General features: G+C 35.5%; 1 pseudogene; it reads left to right on the top strand.

Annotated features, from left to right (window-relative positions):
• Window positions 1–20,182, top strand: part of LOC109113808 — a 39,503-nt pseudogene extending 19,321 nt beyond the window's left edge.
• Window positions 20,183–22,464: the final 2,282 nt, after the last annotated feature.

Below are 22,464 nucleotides of genomic sequence, written 5' to 3'. Positions count from 1 at the left end.
GAAAAGAAAATGTACTCACTCTCAGGCCATTCAAGGAATTTTTTTCTTCATCAGAACAGATTTTTATAAATTTTGCATTACATCACTTGTAACTAATGGATCCTCTGCAGTGAATGGGTGCCGTCAGAATGAGTCCAAACAGATGATAAAAAATCTATAATCCATACGAGTAATAAGTAATCTACACGACTCTAATCAATAAATTAACTTCTTATGAAATGATACACTTTCCATTGTTAGGGCGTAACTTTATTTACTGGGTCTAGGGCTGAATATTATCAAAAGAGTGAAAAATATATAAATTTAGCTTATTTTGTCTGTGTGTATTCACCCATATGTATATATAAATTTAGCTTATTTTTTGTGTGTGTATTAGCTAGTCACCAGGATGATCATTCCCCTTAGGTCACATCATTTAAGACATTTCTCACTTTCTGAACGTTCTATCTATCATTCCAGCCCATGCTGTACTGCAGAAGGCTGCTGAATCATGTTAGCGTTATCTCAGAATATTTATAAATCAGTGAACTTACAGCAGTGAGTTGGAATACTGCAGAATTGCTCATAATTAAGGGGGAAGTCGTGGCCTAATGGTTAGAGAGTTTGACTCCTAACCCTAAGGTTGTGTGTTCGAGTCTTGGGCCGGCAATACCACGACTGAGGTGCCCTTGAGCAAGGCACCGAACCCCCAACTGCTCCCCTGGCGCCGCAGCATAAATAGCATTAAATGCAGAGCACGAATTATGAGTATGGGTCACCATACTTGGCTGTATGTCATGTCACGTCAAGTCATAATTATGAGTTGTAATTAAGATTTTAAGATTTGGTCCCGGTTGTGGTAATTACTGCACTAACAAGGATTCAACAAATGTTGACATATCAATTATTTTAAAAGTCCCAGCAGAATCTCACAGCACTGAAGGAAAAGCTGATCTTGCAGCTAGCCTGAGACCAGTTGTGTCTGTGTTTTATGATGGTATGGGTTATTGGTTCATGAGAGGGATTACATTAGTGTTAATGAACAGCTGCTAAATGGAGCTCATTTGATAAGAATTTGGCATGCAAATGCAATTTCTGAATTCAAGAGTGCTGTACAAGTGAAAACTCTCAGGAATTATCTGAATATGCAGATTTGAAGAATGGAGAGGATCTGTATTTAGCATTAGTTAGTACATTCAAGAATACCATACATCTATTAATTAGGTGCAACATAAAGCCTTAATAAGTAAGTTAATTTACTCATTAAGAAATTAAAAGCATAACATATTAAATGATCACCTTCATAAAAAAAGCACACTAATCATTTATTTCTAAATTTCCACAGTTCTAACTCTTCCTCCACTACCTCTCTTGCGAGTAACTCCCCCAAAATGAATGCATCTGATTGGGCGGTGCCTCAGTCGTCCCGTCTGAAATACCGGCAGCAGTTTCAACAGTCTAGACAGGCTAATGAGCGGATACCTGTCAGGTGATTGTATGTTTGTAGATGTCAGAAAAAGGAGGGAATGGCTGTGTTTTGCATATGATAGCTTCCCTGCATACGTGTTATGCATAACTCTTTTGTATGTTTGTTTGAAGGTCCCCAGGTCAGAAATGCCCTCACAGCATCAAACCTCACGCAAACACAGCTTTCTACCATATGGTGAGTTCACGAAACACTTTACTCATCATATGAAACACTCATTAATCTCAAGAAGAACATGTTTTGATGACATTATTTGCATCCTCCCCCTTTGCATTGTTGAATACATTTTTTTTTTAATTATGTAAAATAAAAAAAGTGTAGAAACTTGTTAAAGACCCGTGCATTAATCACTCGCACACATGAAACCCTGGATCACACTATATTGTTTGTGTTAAACACCTACTTCCACAGTGTTGCGTCTGCTGTTTAGGTGCCAGTTGGATAATTAGGAACTGATTCATCTATTAAACATATGAAATGCTTCCAGGTTAATGGCAAATGTGTGTGCATGGGCACATTATGTGTATATATCTCTGTCTTTCAGGGCTCTTGCTGATGTAGATCGTGATGGGCAGTTGAGAGCAGAAGAGTTTATTCTAGCAATGCACCTGGTTGATATGGCCAAGACTGGGCGTCCTTTACCTCTGACTCTACCTCCTGACCTTTTGCCACCTTCACTCAGGTAAGACACACAGACCCGCCCATGCTGGAATGAGTTAGTTATGGAGAAGACTGTGTTTATTCTGTGACTGTGTGTTTGTTTTCAGACAAGTGAAGTCATGTGACCTGCTGAACGGACCTGTTCCTCTGATTAACACTGAGCTGATTGAGCCAGAACATCCCACAGAAAAGCAACAGTAATGGCATTTTTTTCATATACATATAGTATACATATAATAGTGGATGTTTAACATATTATCGGCATCCAATATATGCCTATATGCTGAATAATATATGATATTTTTATATTTTATTTTTTAGTGATGCTATATGAGCTATACCCAGAATTGCCAAATTTAAAGATACATTTATTAATCAAAAAGTGTGTGTTGCTTTTTAAACCTGACCTATGCATTAAGTACCTTATTAATGTATGTATCGGTTTCATTCAATGCTTAATGCTCACAATGCAGTACAGTATTGTAAATGATCCTTCCAAATATTGCAGATTCAGCTAAACAGTCTCTTTTGAGTTTGGGTTGAGATAAAATGCTTTAGATTAACCTCATGATATAGTAATCTTTGAATATTTAGATTCAGGAAATGATAGTTTTTTTTTTAATTATACATTTTTCTGTTCTGTATTATAATTTTTTTATTTTGTGTTGACTTTGATGACACTTAACTCACCTTTCTGTCTGTCTCTGTCAGCCTCATTTGAGGATAAACTAAAGGAGAATTTCCACAGAGGAAATGCAGAGCTGGAAAAACGACGTCTGGCTCTGCAGGAGGAACAAAAGAGAGAGGAGGAGAGGAGGAGAGAAGAGGCAAGACGAGAGGAGGAGAGGAGACAACAGAAGGGGATGGAGGAAAGAGAACGAAAGGAGAGAGAAGCCCGGGAGATGGAGCTGAGGAGACAAAGGGAGGAGGAGAGGAGGATAGAGAGACAGAAAGAACTAGAGCGACAGAGAGAAGAAGAAAGACTGAAAGAATTAGAGCGACGAGAGGGGCAAGTGGAGCATGCAAGGGCAGACAGAGGTTGAACGACCACTAGAATGTTACAGCAAAGCCCTACGTTTTTTCCACATGCATACGTGTTGTATGAGTACATTGTTTATATACACGGGCTGGCAAAAGATAAAAAAAATCATGATTAATCTCTTGAAGGTTTATAGTTAATACATTTTTGGTGAGTTGTACCAGTATCTTTAAATATGTTACGTATAATCTTTTATATAGGTTAAAGTAATGTGTTGAGCGTTTTCTTTCTTTTTTTTTTCTTTAGTGTACAAAACAATACATAAAGCAATATTAATTTGTGTGCACACACACAACACACACACAACACCACACATACATATATGATATATAGGTGTGTGGTGTTTGTGTGTGTGTGTGTGTTCTACAACATATATTATATTGAATATAATTCTTAAATATATAATATATATGTAAATAAAATCTATTTGTACAGCTCTAAAAACAGTATAAATGCATACATATATATTTCCTGCATTTACATAATGTAATGTAGTTAATGTTGAAATATTAAGTTAGGAATATGGTGGTTGATTAAATCATGCATAAATTAAATAATTAAAATAAAAATTAATTATAAAAAAATCGGAACGGTTGTGATTATTATTATGAATTCCTGTAATTTACTATGCTGTATTTAGTCTTTCATGACAAAGTATAATAATTCTCTAATGCTGCGTTTCATCACACAAGCAAAATATCTTGTGTTGAACTCCTGCCCCTGGTGGTCTTTAGAAATCATAAAGAAGATCATAAAATAGAATTGAAACTGAAATTGAAGAAATTAAACTGTATCCTATATTAAAATTAAAATAGTAAAAGGTTATAAATAGAAAAGGTTCAAGGTTCAGTTCTTTAAAAAATTAAACTGTTGTACTATATTAAAATAGTAAAATAGGTTGATTTATTTGTAATATATGTTGTGATATTGGATTTGTTTATTTAACTATTAGAATTGATGGGAGCTTGATTAGGTAGTATATTGATGTCTGTATGAGTGATTAGACCCTATATCTGTTGATTAACCTCTCCTTCTCTGTATCACTCTCTCACAGGAAGTGGAGCGGCAGAGGCAGATGGAATGGGAGAAGAGTAAACGAGTGGAGCTTCAGACACAGAGAGAAAAAAAGAGCAGATAGACATACAGAGACTTAAGGAGAGGAAGAGGAGTCTCGAGATAGAGCTGGAGGCAGTGGTTCAGATTGCCATTTCTTCTTTTTTTTTTTTTCTCTTCCTTACCCCATATTACCTGTTCTGTTCCCCATCCAGTCTCTCATCACTGTACATGATGTTTTCTGTAGGATTCATAGTTATAGTATATAACAAATTAAAAACATTTTCAGGTCTCTTTCGTCTCCTAGGTAACAAGCATAAGCAGATCTCCGATAGGCTGCGGGATGCCAAGAGTAAGAGGCAGATCCAGAGCGCCGAGCTGGACCTGATCAATCAGAAGAGAAATAGTCGTTAATTACAAGATATAAACTCCCTACAGTTACAGTTTGAGGCAGGTTTTGTTTTTGTTGCATGAATAGCATTAAGTTTAAATAATTTTTTGTTCTACTTTCTTTTCATTTTTATCTGCTGTACACTGCTGCCTGTGCAAAAAGTTTGGGATCAGTAAAAATGTTTCAAGAGAATGAATTTTTATTCAGCAAAGATGCATTAAAATTGATCAAAAATCGGACAGTACATAAAGACATTTATAATGTTTACAATTTTTTATATTTCAAAATAACTGCTGTTCTTTTGAACTTTCTAATATATCAATAAATCCTAATTGAAAAATATTAAGCCAACAACACTGTTTTTTTTAACATGTTTTTTTTACCAATTTAGCTTATTAGAATGATTTTTGACGGATTTGTGTGAGAGACTGCTAAAAATTCATCTTTGTCATCACAGGAATAAATTACATTAAAAAAATATTCAAATCGAAAACATGGTATTTTAAATTGCAATTGACCAAAATTTCTCAATATTACTATTTTTACTGTATTTTTTTAAACAAATACTGTAAATGCAGCCTTGATGAGCATAAGAAGACTTCTTTCAAAAAAACATGAAAAAAAAAAATTCTTACTGACTGCAAACTGAATTAGTAGTCCATATGACTGTGCTTTTGCAGGAAATTCAGAGGCAGATGAGTCGTCTTGGTCCTGAGAAGCAGCGACTGACAGAGAGACTTCTACATCTTACCCAAAACAACTCAAGTGAGCACTCACATAGACCTGAAGCAAACAATGAATAGACGGATGGATGACTCATTTCATGTGTGTCCATTACATCCCTCTTGAATCAAGGCCTGGGAGCATTGACTATTTTTTATAGCCTTCTTTTTCTCATTCTTTTTCCCCTTTCAGGTCCTTTGATAAATGATATAAAACAGAGTTTTTGCGAGAAAGATCTGAGCTGTCGGAAGCTGAAGGAGCAACTGGATGTTTTGGAGAGAGAGACCACTACGAAACTCTCACAAATGGAGCAGTACAACAGAGAAATCAAGGTCAGCGGCTTCTCTTACATTCCCAGTGTAAATCCTCTCAACAACATTTTAAGTGCCATGTTTTGATTAAAGCTAATGTGGGCTTTGGGTGGAGGCTTGGTCTCTTCAAATTTATTTCAAACCTTAATGTCAGTGTGAGGGACTCACTAGTTCGCTGTTCTCCATGTTCATGTGATTAAAATCTACAGCTCAACTCCCAGCCCTGAAGGCAGAGGATTGAGCATTCATTACACACTAACATTCACACAGTTCACACTACTAAAGCAAACTCAACACACAGACACTATCACTAACACACTTACTGCACTGGCTGGTCGGATCAGAAACCTGAGCATTATAAATGTAGTACTCAACTATTGTTCAGTATACGTCTGATGTTTTCTGCTCCAAGCCTTTCTTTTTTCTTTCTTTGAGCCCACTTTTATCGTTTTCTTTCCTTCCACTGTATTTCTCCTCTTTCTTCTCTTCCTCTTTTCCCCTGACTGACTTTATAGTTTGTTAGAAGTGGATGACTGTGTGCTTCAAGGACTTCTCTCTTTGCTGAGCTGCTTAACCCAATCTCTTCCTTTCTAATAAAGGTTGACCTCTCTTTATCTTTCTTTTACTCTCACTCATCTCAAATCTGCCTTCTTTCATTCATTTCACCCTTTCGCCCTAGTTATTCTCCATGGAAGAAGTCTCAGTTTACACAAATTTATACTGGAAATGAGCTTCATTGTCTGACTCTCCTCGTGACCTTATAACACTCTTAGTGTCTCTCTGTGCCATTTCATCAACTCATAATGGGTGTCATTTAATTAAACTAAAGGTTTCTACTCACTGCCCAAAAACTAACTAAAAAAAAAGTATTTAGAAATTTTGTTTTAATGTTTTTAAAACATTTATTTTTCTATAACTAGTTTATGTGTAAGCAGTAACAAACTTAGAGTCATTTGGTCTAAAAAGTTAAAACAATCATTAAGAATTTGATATTGGAAGTGAAAATCTGTGACCTGTGTTATTTAATTTTTAATTTTTTTGCTTGAAAACAGTTATTTGGCCTATAGAACTGGCCTATCTAAAATATTTATCATCAAAATAATATTTCTTTCTCTCTATCTCTCTATGTACGTTTTGGGTCAGTAAGATTTTTTTTTTTTTTAATGAAATGAATACTTTTATTCAGCAATGATGCATTAAATTGATCAAAATTCAATTCAAATAACTGCTGTTGCTTTTAAACTTTCCATTGATCAAAGAATCCTGTATAGAAATGTCCCACAGTTTTCACAAAAATGTTAAGCCAGCACAGCTGGTTTTCAACATTGATAACTAATAAAATATGAGTTTCTTGAGCACCAAATCAGCATATCAGAATTATTTCTGAAAGATCACGTGATGCTGAAGACTGAAATAATGGTGGAAAAAAATATCAACTTTGCCATTACTGGAATAAATGTCATTTTTAAATGTATTCAAATACAAAACATTTATTTTAAACTGTAACAATTTTTCTAATAATATTGCTGTTTTTCTTTTTTTTAAACAGATAATTCTTAATAGGAGCTCAGTATTTTTCAGTAGTAGTAATTGTTAATTTTCAGTCCAGCTTCGGCAGTCAGTAAAGCTGAGCATAATTCAATACCATATGAACTTGAACCCTGCACCATATTAGGTTCTAAGCATTTTTCTAAACATGATATGCATGTTGAAGAATTGCTGTGGGTAAAATTACAGGAGTTGGACAGAGGCAGAGCCAGCAGCAAGGACGTCCTAGAGCAGCTCAGGAGGGTGAGGTCTGAGAAAACTCAAAGAGCTACAGAGACACAGGAAAGAAGAGGAGGAGAGGAAGAGGAAGAAAGAGGAGGAGGAGAGGAAGAGGAGAAAAAGAGGAGGAGGAGAAGACGATGAAGAAAGAGGAGGAAGAGAGGAAGAGGAAGAAAGAGGAGGAGGCAGGAGAGGAAAGAGGAAGAAAGAGGAGGAGGCTGCCAGGTAAATTTTGGATTTTCACACACACAGATATACATGTTTATCAAGCCATCCTACAGAGTTTCCCACATAAATGAAAATATGGAAATATTTAGGTGATATATAATTGAGACCTCAATAGGCTTTTAAAAGACCATGTCAATTTCTGCCAATATTTTATAGTTTTGTATAATATATTATAGTTTTTATAGTTATGCTCAATTTTAGGTTCAGGGTTTATAAAAAAAAAAAAAGTACATAAGTTAATTTATCAATCATGGTTTCTCTGATACAGGTTTTCTTTTGTATCATATTTCTATTCTCAGCAAATATTCCCCCTAAAATGGCTAGATTAAACACCCACTCTTTTTACCCACTCATGCTCATGTCTTAATTAGACAGGCGAAAAGCTGGGAGCAGGAGCGTCTGGAAGCAGGAGGAAGTGAAGCGTCAGAGGAAGCTTGCCCAGGACCGAGAAGGCCAAACTCAGGGAAGAACAGCGGCGCCAAGCCAAAGACCCAACTTCAGGAAGGCCCAGGAGGCAGGCACGAGGAGAGAAAGAGGAGAGAGGAGTGCTGAGGAGGAGAATTGATTGGGGGGAGAATAAGAGAGGGAAAGAGAGAGAGAAAGGGTTGAACTGGCTGTACACACTCAGCCCTCCCATGACATACAATAGCACAGAGAACAAAAGTGAGTGAGTGTGTTGTGAGTGGGGTGAGGTGCTTTAAAAATGGCTTGTATTCATCCACTTGGCAATGAATATGATGTTTTCATTATATTCATTGTAATGGGGTTGTCACTACTCTCATAGCTACATGATTTCACTTTAATTACCTCCCATTAATTATCCACGTTAATATAACAGACTCAACAAACTATAATACAATGTGAGTGTTTTGAGAGAAGGAAGGTAATAGGCTTTCTAAACATTTTGAACAGTTTCATTTCTGTGTATGGTGTATTTTATATTTTAATTTCACATAATTACTCTAAACTCATACTGTGTTCTGTGGCTCTTTAATTCTTATTTAAATTATGCTTTATTATGTTTATTATAATGCTACTTTATGGTAATTCACCCAAAATAGAAAATCTTGTCATCGTTTTCTCACCCTAATGTCAACATCCTTTCTTCCGTGAAACACAAAAAGAAAACATTAGAATTACCGGTCACTCTTTTCCATAAAACTTGCACGCTAGTCTTCTGAATTCAGTTTTGTTTGAGAAACAGACTCAAATGTAAGTAATTAAATTAGAACTGTTAATGGCTCCAATCATATTCATTATTTATTGATTTAATATGGACTTCTTCTCAGTGAACTTGAGAACTGAAGCAGTCGTATATGTGAATGAATCATTCAGACCAGTTTGTAAACTGGTTCAGTAGATTCAGCGAATAAATCTACTGTAACTCAAAATGGAATATTACATATATGGAATAATTGGAATATTGTGGTGTTTATATTCAAAATTTTATCAAGAAATTAATTAATTCGAAAAGATTTGAAATCAATTGAATGATTTATTCATGTTTGGTAGTTTTAAAAGAATTGAACAATTTCATTCTTTACACTTGCTACTAATGAGTAGAAAGACTACTAAACTGAATCTAGAAACAATAGTCTGTTACACTCAGAAAGTGAAGAGAGCAGTACAATTACTCCTGTGGGCTTTCTGTTATGAAAATGTTTTATATATTGAAATATGCATTTGTAAATGTGCTTGCTGAATGGTAGTGAGAGGGTTGTGATATGGTTGTAAGGTGAAAATGTTAGTTTTTTTTGCAGGCTTGCAGCCAGTGGTGACTACTGAAGATACATGTCCTCACCTCACCTCCTACAGAGCTCTCTATCCCTTCACAGCACGCAACTCTGAGGAGCTCACACTGGAGGCAGACTGTCTGATCGAGGTACTGTACAGTAAACACATTCACTCATGCATGTTGTAATGTTTCATGTGCACATATAATTTGACTTCCTGTGGATCCACAGGAAGATGAATCAATAGATGAATCAACAGTTAGGGAGACCGGCTGGCTGTATGGGAGTTACCCGTGGTAACAGTTGGCTTGTTTCCAGACGAGTTATGCTGAGAGATGTTGTAAAGACAGTCAGACTGAACAGACCGCAGCCGTTACACAGTCCACAGCGCCCCTCTACCAACTACCCTGGGTATGGCACTAAAACTACTCTATTATTAACTAGGCTGTGCAATATAGCATAACACGGCCAAACTTTTCAACCTGTTAGTGTGATTTTATAAATTACTATTTAAAAGGGTGTTTTTTAATCAGAGAAAGCATCCTTTTCAACATAATCAGAGAAAGCCTTTCATTCGTTGTAGCCCAGCAGATTTAATCAGAGAAAGCCTTTTTAAAAATAACAAAGGATTGTTTTTTCCACACTAATGGAAAAAATAAGGAAAAATTAATATCAAGAATAATTTTCAGTTTATATGCCCAAATATATAATAAATAGCAATCTATTTTTACTAAAACCTTTTCACTATTCACTAAATGTCTCATAGAGACCTTCCATAAAAATTAGTAATGATGCCGATTAATTATATAATCGTTTAAAGTAAGTTTTACTGAAATGAATGAAGGATGAGGTGTTTACTTATAAATTATGCAATGCATATATTATATACAACACAGAGATTCAGCAACGTACGGGAGGTGTGACATCTTCGACCGCTATTGCGATGGGTGGGAAATTATCTTTACAGACTACAGACAGACTTGTGTGTTTTAGGGTTGGGTTATTAGTTTAAAATTGCACACCATTATTTTAAAAGATGAATGTTTTTATTTTAGATGAATGAATAATAAATGATTTAAAAATCCTTCTTTTCCCAGAATTCCCCGAGTGGACATTGAAGGACCAACTCCAACACACACACCAGTGTCTTCAAACACACATGAACACTCGCAGGTTGGCACGTGTGAATTATACACACACCACTCTATCCCTCATACAGCATTGTTTTTTGATCACGGAAAGGGAATATTACTCTACTCATTGTCATTGCACATCATTTATGCATGGTGTTTTTTTTTGTGCTGGTAGGCTGTAGCGTCTTGGGCTGTGTGTCCGCTGGAGCGCGTTAAAGACTGATAGTCACCCTGGGCTTCTCTAAAAGATGACATTTCATCATCATCGGTTCTGGAGAAGCAGGAGAACTGGTGGGCTACGGAGAGCTCAACGAGAGCCGGGGCTCGCGGTTTCCCTTGTGCTTCATATGTCTCCATGGTTACCACCAATCACACACAGAATGAGTAAGAAATGGGATACCTCTCACTTAACCTCACGAACATGCTTAATAAAATAAATTATTAAAGTATAATTAAAGAATACTAATTATTAGCATTTTATATATTTTTAAAAATTTTATTATTTTTTGTTAAAGTCCCTGTTAAGTCAGTTCTGAGAATTGTTTCTAAACGCATTATAAATGTTACAAATGTATTGCTGAAACACATTACAAAGACTGTGAATTCTGTAGTACTGAATAGTGGCGTTAGAACCAGTGTTTTTCACCAAGTCTGTGTTCAATTGATTTGGTGGGCGTGGCTAAAACGGTGTGTCTTGATGATGCACCAGAGCCACTGAGGCCTGGCCCCTCCAATAAACACATATAACAAGAAGCACATTTTGCATCAGTTAGTTACTACAGCCTACAGTTTAGTTTGGCTTGCAGATGCCTTCTGCACGGAAATGTGTATTTGACAGTTACGCAGGGCTGCAGACTTTCCGCGATGGGTGTGGTTTGCAGCACACACAGCGTACTGCTTTTGATTCCAGACAGCTTATTAAATTATAGTACAATATAAAGATGTAAAAATATTATAGTTTTAGTATTTATTAGTATAGAAGTATAAAAAATATATTATCAGTATGTTGAAGAGGTGCTGCCATTTGAGATACAGCAGGGATGATTGTAACATTTAAGTAAACTATGTTGCAGTATTTTGTATGTCCTCTGAACATAAATTTATTAGATGGTAGTATTACTATATTACTTTTGTTTCAACAAAAACCTTTTATGTTTGTTTCTGTCTCGTCTAGGCCGTTAGAAGTTCTACAGTGGAATGAGATTGAACTTTCTCAGAATTGCTGGTCTCTCTGCGAGGGTGGAGGGAGTCTGTTTAATGTTTTCATAGAACCATCTCTAGTCATCCATGGCGAGATATATGACATTTAAATTTGAAGTACGCATTGTAAGAGGTTTTTGTCCATGGTTTTATTTGATTTGATCTTATTAGAGTATTTGGGCTCTGTACACATTATGAAAGAGTCAGTAATCAGGGCGACCTGACATTCTGTGCAGATGATGTTGTCCTGGTAACAGAGAGGGAAGGCTGAATTGTTGGAGAGGGTTTGCATCGGTGACCAGTCTGGCCTCCTTTCTCCTTCCAACTACGTTCAACCCACAAGAGCATGGTGTATGCATATTCCGATAATTTTATATTATTATGTATTTTATAGCTCCTTATTAGATATGAATTATTTATTCACTTACTGATCTATATTACTGCATTTTTGATTTAATACTTTAAATAACAATGATTACAGGAACATTTCCATCGCTAGATTATGTCATACAAAGGTTGATGTTTTGTGCATCGAAAGGTTTTTAATATAATTTCTCTAGTTTCAGATGACATTTAACTTGGTATGCATTTTGGATGTATTAGTGGCTCACTGTTTTTATCATTTTTAGACTGTCAATCCTGGAGTTCCCGGTTTTAAAAAGCCAGGTGATATCCTGAGAGCAGAGTACCATCACAACAGTAGAATAGTAGAAAGTAAAAATGAAGGCTGGTTGTTTCACATTTGAAACATTATTCATTTGCCATCTGTATTGGTGTTCAGAGATTGCTCAGGTGAGTACGGCCAATGCTGCCAACAACACACACAACAAACTGAGGTCTGACCCCAGGCGTCAGCTGATCGGTGGTGCTGCATAAGAAACTCAAACAGATGGTGGTGCTGGGTGAACGACAGGTTAGTACTGTGATATCCACATAACCAGACTCTTTCCTAACCACAGACAGCATTTGCATATTGTGCATTTAAATACATATTAAAATGGTTTACAGATACATAAAACATTAAGAGTGACAATTTCTATTGCTTAGTATAAAAACAATGAAAATCTGTGGAAAGTTACCAGCTTTTAAAAAACAAATAACGTGTGTGTTTGTAGGCACGGGGTAAAAAGCGTAAAAAGGCTGGTCCACTCCCCTCTAATGTGAGATTACTGGAGGCCAACAGCGGCAAAATAACTCCTGCATCTCAACCATGTGAGACACTCTTTGGTTCACACTCTTTTGTATATGGTTGTGTGTATGTTGTTTTTCCTCATCTGTTCCATTCTGCTCCATCCATCCATTCTCTCTGTCTTTCTCCCCTTCCCTCTGTAGTGTGTCAGGTTATTGCAATGTATGACTACAAAGCAGCCAATAAGGATGAGATGAGCTTTCAAAAAGGTCAGCTGATCACCGTATTCAACAAGGACAACCCTGACTGGTGGAAAGGAGAGGTCGCTGGGGTTGTAGGGCTGTTTCCAACTAATTATGTGAAGATGACCACAGAAAGTGATCCCAGCCAGCAATGTAAGTACTATGAGAGTTACTTTATCATTTCTTGTATCCACATCAAAGTTCAGACTTGTTTGTTTATAAGGCAAGGGTGGGGAAAATATAATTCAAAATAGATTAAATTAATTGGGTTTGAAATAACTTAAAAAAAAAAAAAGAGTAAATAAGATGTTGATGAACAAACACATTTACACAGCTGTAAGTTTTACTTTTTATTATGGACAGAGAAGGACAGACTTTTTTTGGCCATAGGCCTTTCTTTCTTCTTTCTTAGAACAATTTCTAATATATATTCTCTATCTGTCCCTTCATTATTCATCTCTCGTCCTCTGCCCTTATCTCCTCTCTTCCACCCTTTTTCCATGTCAATCGCCTCATCTGTTTTATTGTAGGACGGTAGCTCTGGCTCCTTCTTCCTGTTCCTCCTCTCTTTTCTTTCTGCCAATCAGAACACTTGCTCTGGTCCAGGAAGCAGCCTCAAGACTCACAGACTGACTAGATTTGTTTGGATTTAACCCAACCAACCCAACTATTTCTGTTTGGACTTTGCTTAAATCACAAATGAACGCATCAATTTACCTCCACTTGGCTTTAGGACATATTTATTTTACTGTAATCGGGTACACGTTTAATCGGGAAAAATGTTTATCACTTGCTTCTTTTCTCTGTTCATTTTATGAAGTGACATTAATTAAAGGGGCCATATCATTAGTGACCTGAATTATCCTTGAACATTCTGAAAAACCTGTTGTAATTATAACCTGAATAAAATTGACAATAGCTGAAGAGTGTATTTGGTTAGCAACTAAAACAGCTTGTTAAATTTTAAAATGAAAAACATCTCTAAGAAAAACTTGGAACAAGAACCTTAACTAACATTATAGCAATGGACCACAGGGTAAAAAACTGAATAATCAAACATATATGACGTTACTCCTTTAAAGTAAACTACCCTTTAACTCAGCACTGTTCTATCAGCACAACCATATATTCGTATATCACAGGATTTGTCAGTCTGTCTCCTCTGAGTGTTTAATTGTAAATCAAAGGAACTGATGACCAGCCTCACACTTGACCAGCTATTGCAGCCCACTAACAGTCGTGACCCTTTGATATTTTAGAGATTTCATTCTGAATGTCATAACTTTGCTCTGGATGCATTTTTGTATGGAAAGTATTCATAATTATATGACGCAGAACTTTCACAAATAAAGTTTTTAATTGTGAGATGCTGTTGTGATGTGGTCACTGATGAGTGCATGTGCATGTGGTGGCTTGTCCTGCACATGTGTGTGTGTGTGTGTGTAGGGTGTGCCTGATCTGCTCAGTTTAGAGTCTATGTGTGCACTGAAGAGAGGAAGAGGCAATGCTACATCCATGAGCTCATTCAGACGGAGGAGACCCTATCTGAGAGGACCTGGAACTGGCACTGGAGGTGAAACGATAGCCACTTCATCAACATTTCAACAATTCAGCCACGTTTGGAAAGTAATGCTATTTGTTTGGACACTAAGTTACATAAATATGTTAAATATTTGGTTTCCTTTGTGTGTTTGAAATTCAGGTTTTCTATAAACCAATGGCAGAGTCCAGGGAAGACTGACAGAGGGCTGAGATGAGCATGATCTTTGTGAACTTGGCCGGAACTGATCATGTGCAGCACCAAACTCCTAAAGTGAGTCAATGCTGACTGCATTCCGTCTGGGCAATTGCAAGTGGTGTCTGGTAGACATTCAGTGTCTGGTTTCAATTTTTATATTAATATCAATATTTTATATATCAATATTAATTCATGTTCCAGTTCTATTTGAAGTTTGCATTAGTGGGTTAAAGCTTCTGGAAAACCATTTACCCCATACACTTAGGACTATCAACTAGCAACCAATGGATGCAAATGAAAAGAATTAAAATAGAGAACTTTTATATTCAAGTAAAGGGTAATCTAAGGTAACTGGAGTGGCTCTTAAAATATGAGAAGTAATTGTAATTATCATTAATATGTGAGTGATGGACTTTTAAAACCTGTTTTTAATTCTTCAATAGTTTTCATTAATGCCAATCATTTATTTTATTCCTTGTTTTTTTTAAACTATTTGATACATATTTATTTTTCATATATGTCTTTCTTTTAATGAAAACAAAGTCCTCACTAAGTTTATACGTTTTAAAAATTGTGTTGCTAGCATACATAAACATATATGTATATGTATATACCAGGTGATATCCTGTTGTGTATTTTTTCAGAGCTCTGCGTGTCCGTAAGAGAGATGGCTGGAGAGCGGATGCCGGGTGCAGGTGGTTGGTGATATCCTGTCCTCAGAGCTCTCTCACCATGCAGGCCTATATTCGCTTCTGCAGCTGCCAGCTCAATGCTGCGGCTCTGCTGCAACAGAAAACAGACAAATAAATCCTGACTTCAAAACTCTTCCTGAAAGGTAAGGTGGAGTTCCTTAGTTCCTAGTCTAGTGTTGGGAGGTTGCTGCTTTGATCAGTGTGTCCTGAAGCAAAACCAGTTGTTTTGAACGTTTTACACAGTAGTCCACAAGATGGTGCTGTCGCTTACTACTCTCCTCCTGGAATACTGTGGATGAATTAAAACCGTTGATATAGAGAAAAGACTTTTAATTAGACTCTCTTCCTTCGTGTTTATCTTCTTTGTAGAAAATTGCCAGTAATTACCGTTGTAAAGGAATGCCGCTGTCCAGCTTCCTCCTGAAACCCATGCAGAGAATCACACGCTACCCACTGCTGATAAAGAACGTACGAGAAGCTTCTCCCACAGTCCTCAACTATGGAAAATTTAACAAAAGAATGATGAGAGAAATAATATCTGTTATTGAAAATCAGAGGAAATAGGAAGGAAATGTAAAAATAGATATATAAGGCTTTATAAGGAAATATATATTTAAGCGTCTTGAAGACGTCGCCACAGTTCTACTTGATTCAGTCTGCCTCAGGTTTTTTCTTCTTGTAATCCTATACTGACTCCTGATAGTGAGATCAGATCTCTGTGTGGAGCATACTGGCTGTTATTACAAATAATGGCAAAAAGAATATCTGGAATGGAAATACTAAAACACACTACAGCACAAGATTTAAATAAGTGGCTTAAAAACATTTTTTTTGACAATACTAATGAAAACTTTTGTACTATTGTAGTGTACAGTACTACATACAGTACAACACTAATACAGTTATTTTTATATTATTAACGTGTGATAGAATGGAAAAATCACTAAGAATTATTTAATAAAATATTTAAAAATAAAAAATAAATAATCAGCAATATGTTTCTTTATGTGATGTTTACTCAAGCAAATCATTTGTTTATTGTTTCTGAAATCTGATGGTTGTAGATTCTGGAGAATACCCATCCAACTCATGCAGATCATGCAAACCTGAAGGCAGCACTGGATCAGGCCGGAGGAGTTTGTGCTCACAGGTGACCGAAGGGCGTGAGGGAGAAAGAAAACTCTGATCGGCTGGAATGGATCCAGAACCATGTGCTGTGTGATGGAGTCATTGAGGTGAGATCACTGAAGGAGAGCTGCTGCTGACCTTTTGGTGCTACATAATGACCTCTGAAAAGTGTAAAACAACACCTTTTATTATGTGTTATGGTATTTATGAAAATGTTCTTTTGTAATATTCTCATTTTAGCACCTCGTTTTTAACTCTCTGACGAATTGCTTGGGCCCTCGAAAACTGCTGCACAGCGGCAAACTACATAAGACCAAGAGCAACAAGGAGCTTTGGGCCTTCCTGTTTAACGACTTCCTGCTCCTCACCAACACCTCAAAACAGTTCTCATCTGGGCCTGACAAACTCTTCATCCGGAACTCAAATGCACAGTACAAGATGTATAAAATGGTAAAGCAGCATGACTGGTTATAACGGTGTCCATCAGGAGCTTGTATGTAGCTGGATTACATTGTTTTGTGTTAAACACTTTGTAAAATGTCCCTCTCTAACAATGTCTCTCTCTTATTTTAGCCAGTGTTTCTGAATGAGGTCTTGGTCAAAATGCCCTCTGACCCTTCCAGCGATGATCCAGTTTTTCATATCTCACACATTGACCGTGTTTACACTCTCAAGGCTGACACCATTAATGAGAGGTACACATACTATACACACATTCAAACTAAAACGCTCAGATACAGGCCTAAAGCTGCAATAACACAAACACATGATCCACTGAACTTTAAGTGAGGCTATAAAAGGCTATCAAATGTTCATTATAGAGTATAAAGCAAAAATGTATTACAGTGAGTGTTTGTTGTACAACAGTATTGATCACTTTCTTGATAAATAGGACTACATGGGTGCAGAAGATCAAAGCGGCATCTGACCACTTCATAGAGACTGAGAAGCTGAACAGAGAGAGAAGGCATACCAAGGTATTAAGTGAAGAGTATTAAGAGGCAGAGTGATTGAATACAGCTTTTACTGATGAAAGCCTGTGTATGTTTGTTTAGCTCGCTCGCAGAAGAACAGTGGAATCGGGCGACTGTTAGTAACGGTCCTGGAGGCCACAGAGTTGAAGCCCTGCAAACCAAATGGTAAGAAGAAACATACACAATCAGTCTGGGCTCTATTCACACAAACATCCCAGACTCACTTCATTAATCACTGACCTCAGGGTTATTACAGTTTTTTATTTATAGTTTTTATGTTAAAAATGTTTGTAATTTTAATTCAGTTTAATTTTCACACTGTTATTTTTTTGTGTTTTCTAGTTTCAGTTATGGAGTTTTATTATTTTAACCTGCATTAGTTTAAAATGTTTAATGGTTGTACAGCCCAATTTTAATATCTAGTGTCATTTTCATCTTTAATGCAGATGTATTGTAAAGGTTTCAAGTTTTAGAATATACCATATAGCAACAACTAAAATTTAAATATCTATATTTTTATTTTAAAAAGTTTTGGAGTCAGCTGTACTGCAGTTTGTTCCAACTGAATGTTATTTATACCAAACTGAATATTTTAATTATTATTTCATGCATTAAACCCTCACTAAACCTCAATATTTCTCAGAAATAAGATGTATATATAATATAAAAAATCATATTTTTTAAATATACAGATTTTCTTTCTTTTTAATTTTTTTTAATTCTGCAATATATTTCCTATTTATTACTATTATCTTATAATATACTGTGCATCAAAAGTGAATGCATTTTATTTATTTTTTTTCTATTTGTTCCAGTTGAATAAGAATCATATCAAACTTAGTATTTCCATTGTTATTTTAAATATACACTAACACTAACTTTCTCTGAAAATAAGCTGTAATATCTTACTTTTATACATTTTGGCATATACATTTCATCCAGAGTGACTTAAATTGCATTAAAGGTATATATTTGCTCATTTCCTCCATTCTTTGGGAATCAAACCCATGACATTGGCATTGCTGACTATTTGCTAACTAGCTATTTGTATGTGCCATTGTTTTGCTCTTGTAGTAATAATATAGTAAATTTAGATATTAATGCTGGAGAACAAGACAAAAATACTGAGTAGGAAATGATGTGTATGTTTACAGGAAAAAGTAACCCGTACTGTGAGCTAACCATGGGCGCACAGTGCTACTCATCCCGCCATCAGCCTGACACTCTCAACCCCAAATGGAACTTCAACTGCCACTTTTTCATCAAAGACCTGTATCAGGACGTCCTCTGCCTCACCATCTTTGAGAGGGACCAGTTCTCTCCCGACGGTGGGATTCTACATGGCCCCACACACACAAAATATACATACACAAAAACAGGCATTTTTAAACAAGATTGTGCTTTCAATACAGATTTTCTAGGTCGTACTGAAGTCCCTGTAGCAACAGTAAAGAAGGATCAAGAAAGTAAAGGTCCGTTGGTACGGCGTCTCTGCTGCTTCATGAAGTTCCAACTGGAGAGGTCAAAGTGCGGCTTGACCGGCAGCTCTATGATCAAAACACGTTGTATGATCAAACACCTCACCTGTGAACTCCACATCTGATTCATTAGCACTCCAAAATGAACCAGATCATTTAACAGAAGTTTATTAGTGTTCATTTTTAAAAGTATAGGAATGACCCTGTACACTTTTGACAATGTTGAACCACTTAACAGATGTTTACATGCAGTAAAATAGAGGCTGGCAGTCTCATATTTACTCTCAAACATGCTTGATGTTGGATAATGGGGAATATGGGGTAATAACATAATGAATTGGTTGGGATAGGAACTGGTTTGAAATTTTTACATTTTTAAACTGCATTAGTAATCTAAACATATCGATTAAACATAAACATAACTGATTTTATTTTAGTTTACGGCCTTTAATACGGCCGTAAACACATTATGTACTGTAGCTTTAATATATTTTAATGTATAAATAGGTTAAAAAGATATGACTCAAATTGCTGAAATTCAGTAATTTGTAGATTCCATTAAGCCAATCATACATGAGCTTCCTGAAGCGGTTCCTGGAGCCTCAGTGCATGTTTAATCACTTTATTATTAAATACTGAAACACTTGTGAACACTGAAAAAAATTATGCTTTAAATTCCTAATTGTACAAATTTAGCGAAGCTTTATAAAGGCTTTAAGAATGTAATATAACGGTTTTCCATTGATGATATTAATAACAGCATTTGGCTTTCTGAACAGACTGGATCTGGATGTTGCACATTTGAATTGTTGATGATAGATGTTGAAAGTTTGTGTGATGTTTGTTCTTTATTTTGTTATTTTGTTTAATGCATAATTGAATAAACATCTATAGAAATAAATTATGGGTACAAATCATATACTGTACGTCATAGCAAAGACAAAAATAAAAACATAGAATGTTTACGATTCTTATCATAAAATAACTGTTTTCTACTTTTTTGTTTGTTTTTATATTTTCTCTTTAAATTTATTTTCTTTTTAATTCACATAAGTGTAGGTGTAACATTTTTAGAAAATGAATAAAATAAATGTAAAATAACATTGCGTATTTGACTACAAATTATTATTAATTAGATTAATCCTTAATAAAGTTACAAAAACTATTCAGTCAAGAGCCGTGAGTGATTTCCTTGTCTTTTGTTGTTTGGTTAACTGTAAGACAATGCACGGATCCAGTACACTGATCTGTAGTTCAGCCGACTCTGTCTGCTAGGAAACCCACCAAGACAGGCATGGTGACTTTTTTTTGTGAATTTGTTCATTCATTCTGTATGATATCGGATTGAAGTAATTTTAATTTCTACAGTGTGTTTTTGTGTTCGCGCTTTGGTTACGAATTACAAAATCAAAAGTTTCTATTTACAATGTGTTTTGCAGCTTGATGGTAACCTAATGGTAACCTGGCATTGGGGCCCCCGTGTAACTAATTAGATAAGAAAGAGGGAATAAATGTACTGTAAAGTCAGACTTCCAGATATTAATGTAATTAAATGGTGAGAAAATATCTGGTTTTGATAAGGTTCTATAGTAAATGCACATGTAGCACATTACAAATGCAAAATACATTTGTGCCCTGCAAAGCCACAAAATCATCAACTTCGTGTTAATACATTTTTAAAGTTGTTCTGGAGATGTATGCAGCTTGTTGCACACTATTTTAAATTCTAAACTTAATATTCTACGACATGAACAAAAATCAACCAGCGTGACAAGTCACAAAGAAATGTAATGTTGAAATTGAAAAAAGACAAAGGTAGGCTTCAACCACAGCACATGAAACTTTGCAAATGATGTAATCGAATACATAACGACATAGTATAAAACTGTTGTTTTATGAACATCTGTTATAAGTACCCTTTAAGTGCTAAATGTTTGTATTACTGTATTATTTCTATTGTTGATTCCTCTACATTGGAGGTACTTTCTGTTTTTATTTTATTTTTATTTTTTATTTAATTATTATTATTATTATTTTTTTTTTTTTATTTTTTTTTTTTTATAAATTTATTTAGTTGTTGGTATTATTGATTGAATTTAGAGTTTAATTTAGGGGTGTCAAACTCAATTCCTGGAGGGCTGGAGGCCTGCAGAGTTTTGTTCCAACCTTGCTGCAACACACATACCATGTAGTTTTCAAATAAGCCTGAAGGACTTGATTAGTTGGATCAGGTGTGTTTAATTAGGGTTGAAGCTAGCCTGAAGGACTTGATTAGTTATTGAGTTTGACACCTCTGGTCTACAGCCTCTGAATGTAAATATTTCACTACCACAGTCGATGCACTAGATGGCGCTCATTCTATATAACTTCAGTGGTTCCGAAATCAAGCAATTAATTATTATTATTTTTTACAATTATTATTCTAAAAATTGCCTAAAGGTGGATGTTTTCATAGCTAACAGATATTTTATCAAGGTCACTGACAACATGTGTTTTTATTGTGTTTTCATAGCTAACAGATATTTTATCAAGGTCATTGACAACACGTGTTTTTATTGTTTAAAAGTGTTTATATCCTACTGCTGATGCCAATGTGCATGTCCAGTGTGTAATTGGACATCCTTGTCATTAAGGTTCGATAGCTCAGACCCCCTCTTATACACATTTTTGTAATTGTTCCTTCTTAGAACCGTTTACTATCACATAATACTACATATTGTACATTTATTTGACTGAATATTTACCTTGTCTCACACATGGTTTGTGTGTGTATTCATGCCTTTTTTTTCTTTTGTACTGCTGTTGCGTACACATCACCCGTGTTTCTCTTTGTGCTTTTTGTCTGGTTCCTGTAAACTCAAGGGCCCTATCATACACAATCATACATATACATTAATACTTTTTATTCAGCACTGATGTAATAAATTGATCAAAAGGTGCAGTAAAGACATTTACATTGTTTAAAAAAAGAGATATATATATAGTTTCCATTTGAATTTTCTATGATTATTGTTTTACTTAATTTTTGATCAAATAAACACATGGAGGTTAGCTTAAGAGTCTTCTTTCAAAAACATAAAAATGTTATATATGTACAGTATATCACTTGTAAATGTATATCACTTGTATCCGTTTACCTTATGAAAAATACTTGTGCACACCTTATGTGCTAATGAGAGTGTGCATTAGTGTCTGTTTCATATATTATCAATATAAATGTATGTATGTATACATACATGTAGGACCATGTGTATGGTCTTGAGTTTGATGGACCGCACACAATGCAACTGTGTGGTCTGCAGTGGTGATGTAAAAATGGCATTGACGTAATGAACATGAGAGGCCTTTATGAAAACATGGTGTTCATGTGTGATTGACAG

This window comes from Cyprinus carpio, unplaced genomic scaffold, assembly GCF_018340385.1.
Source record: "Cyprinus carpio isolate SPL01 unplaced genomic scaffold, ASM1834038v1 S000006753, whole genome shotgun sequence".
NCBI classification, from domain to species: domain Eukaryota; kingdom Metazoa; phylum Chordata; class Actinopteri; order Cypriniformes; family Cyprinidae; genus Cyprinus; species Cyprinus carpio.
This window is presented reverse-complemented; position numbering and strand designations above follow the sequence as displayed.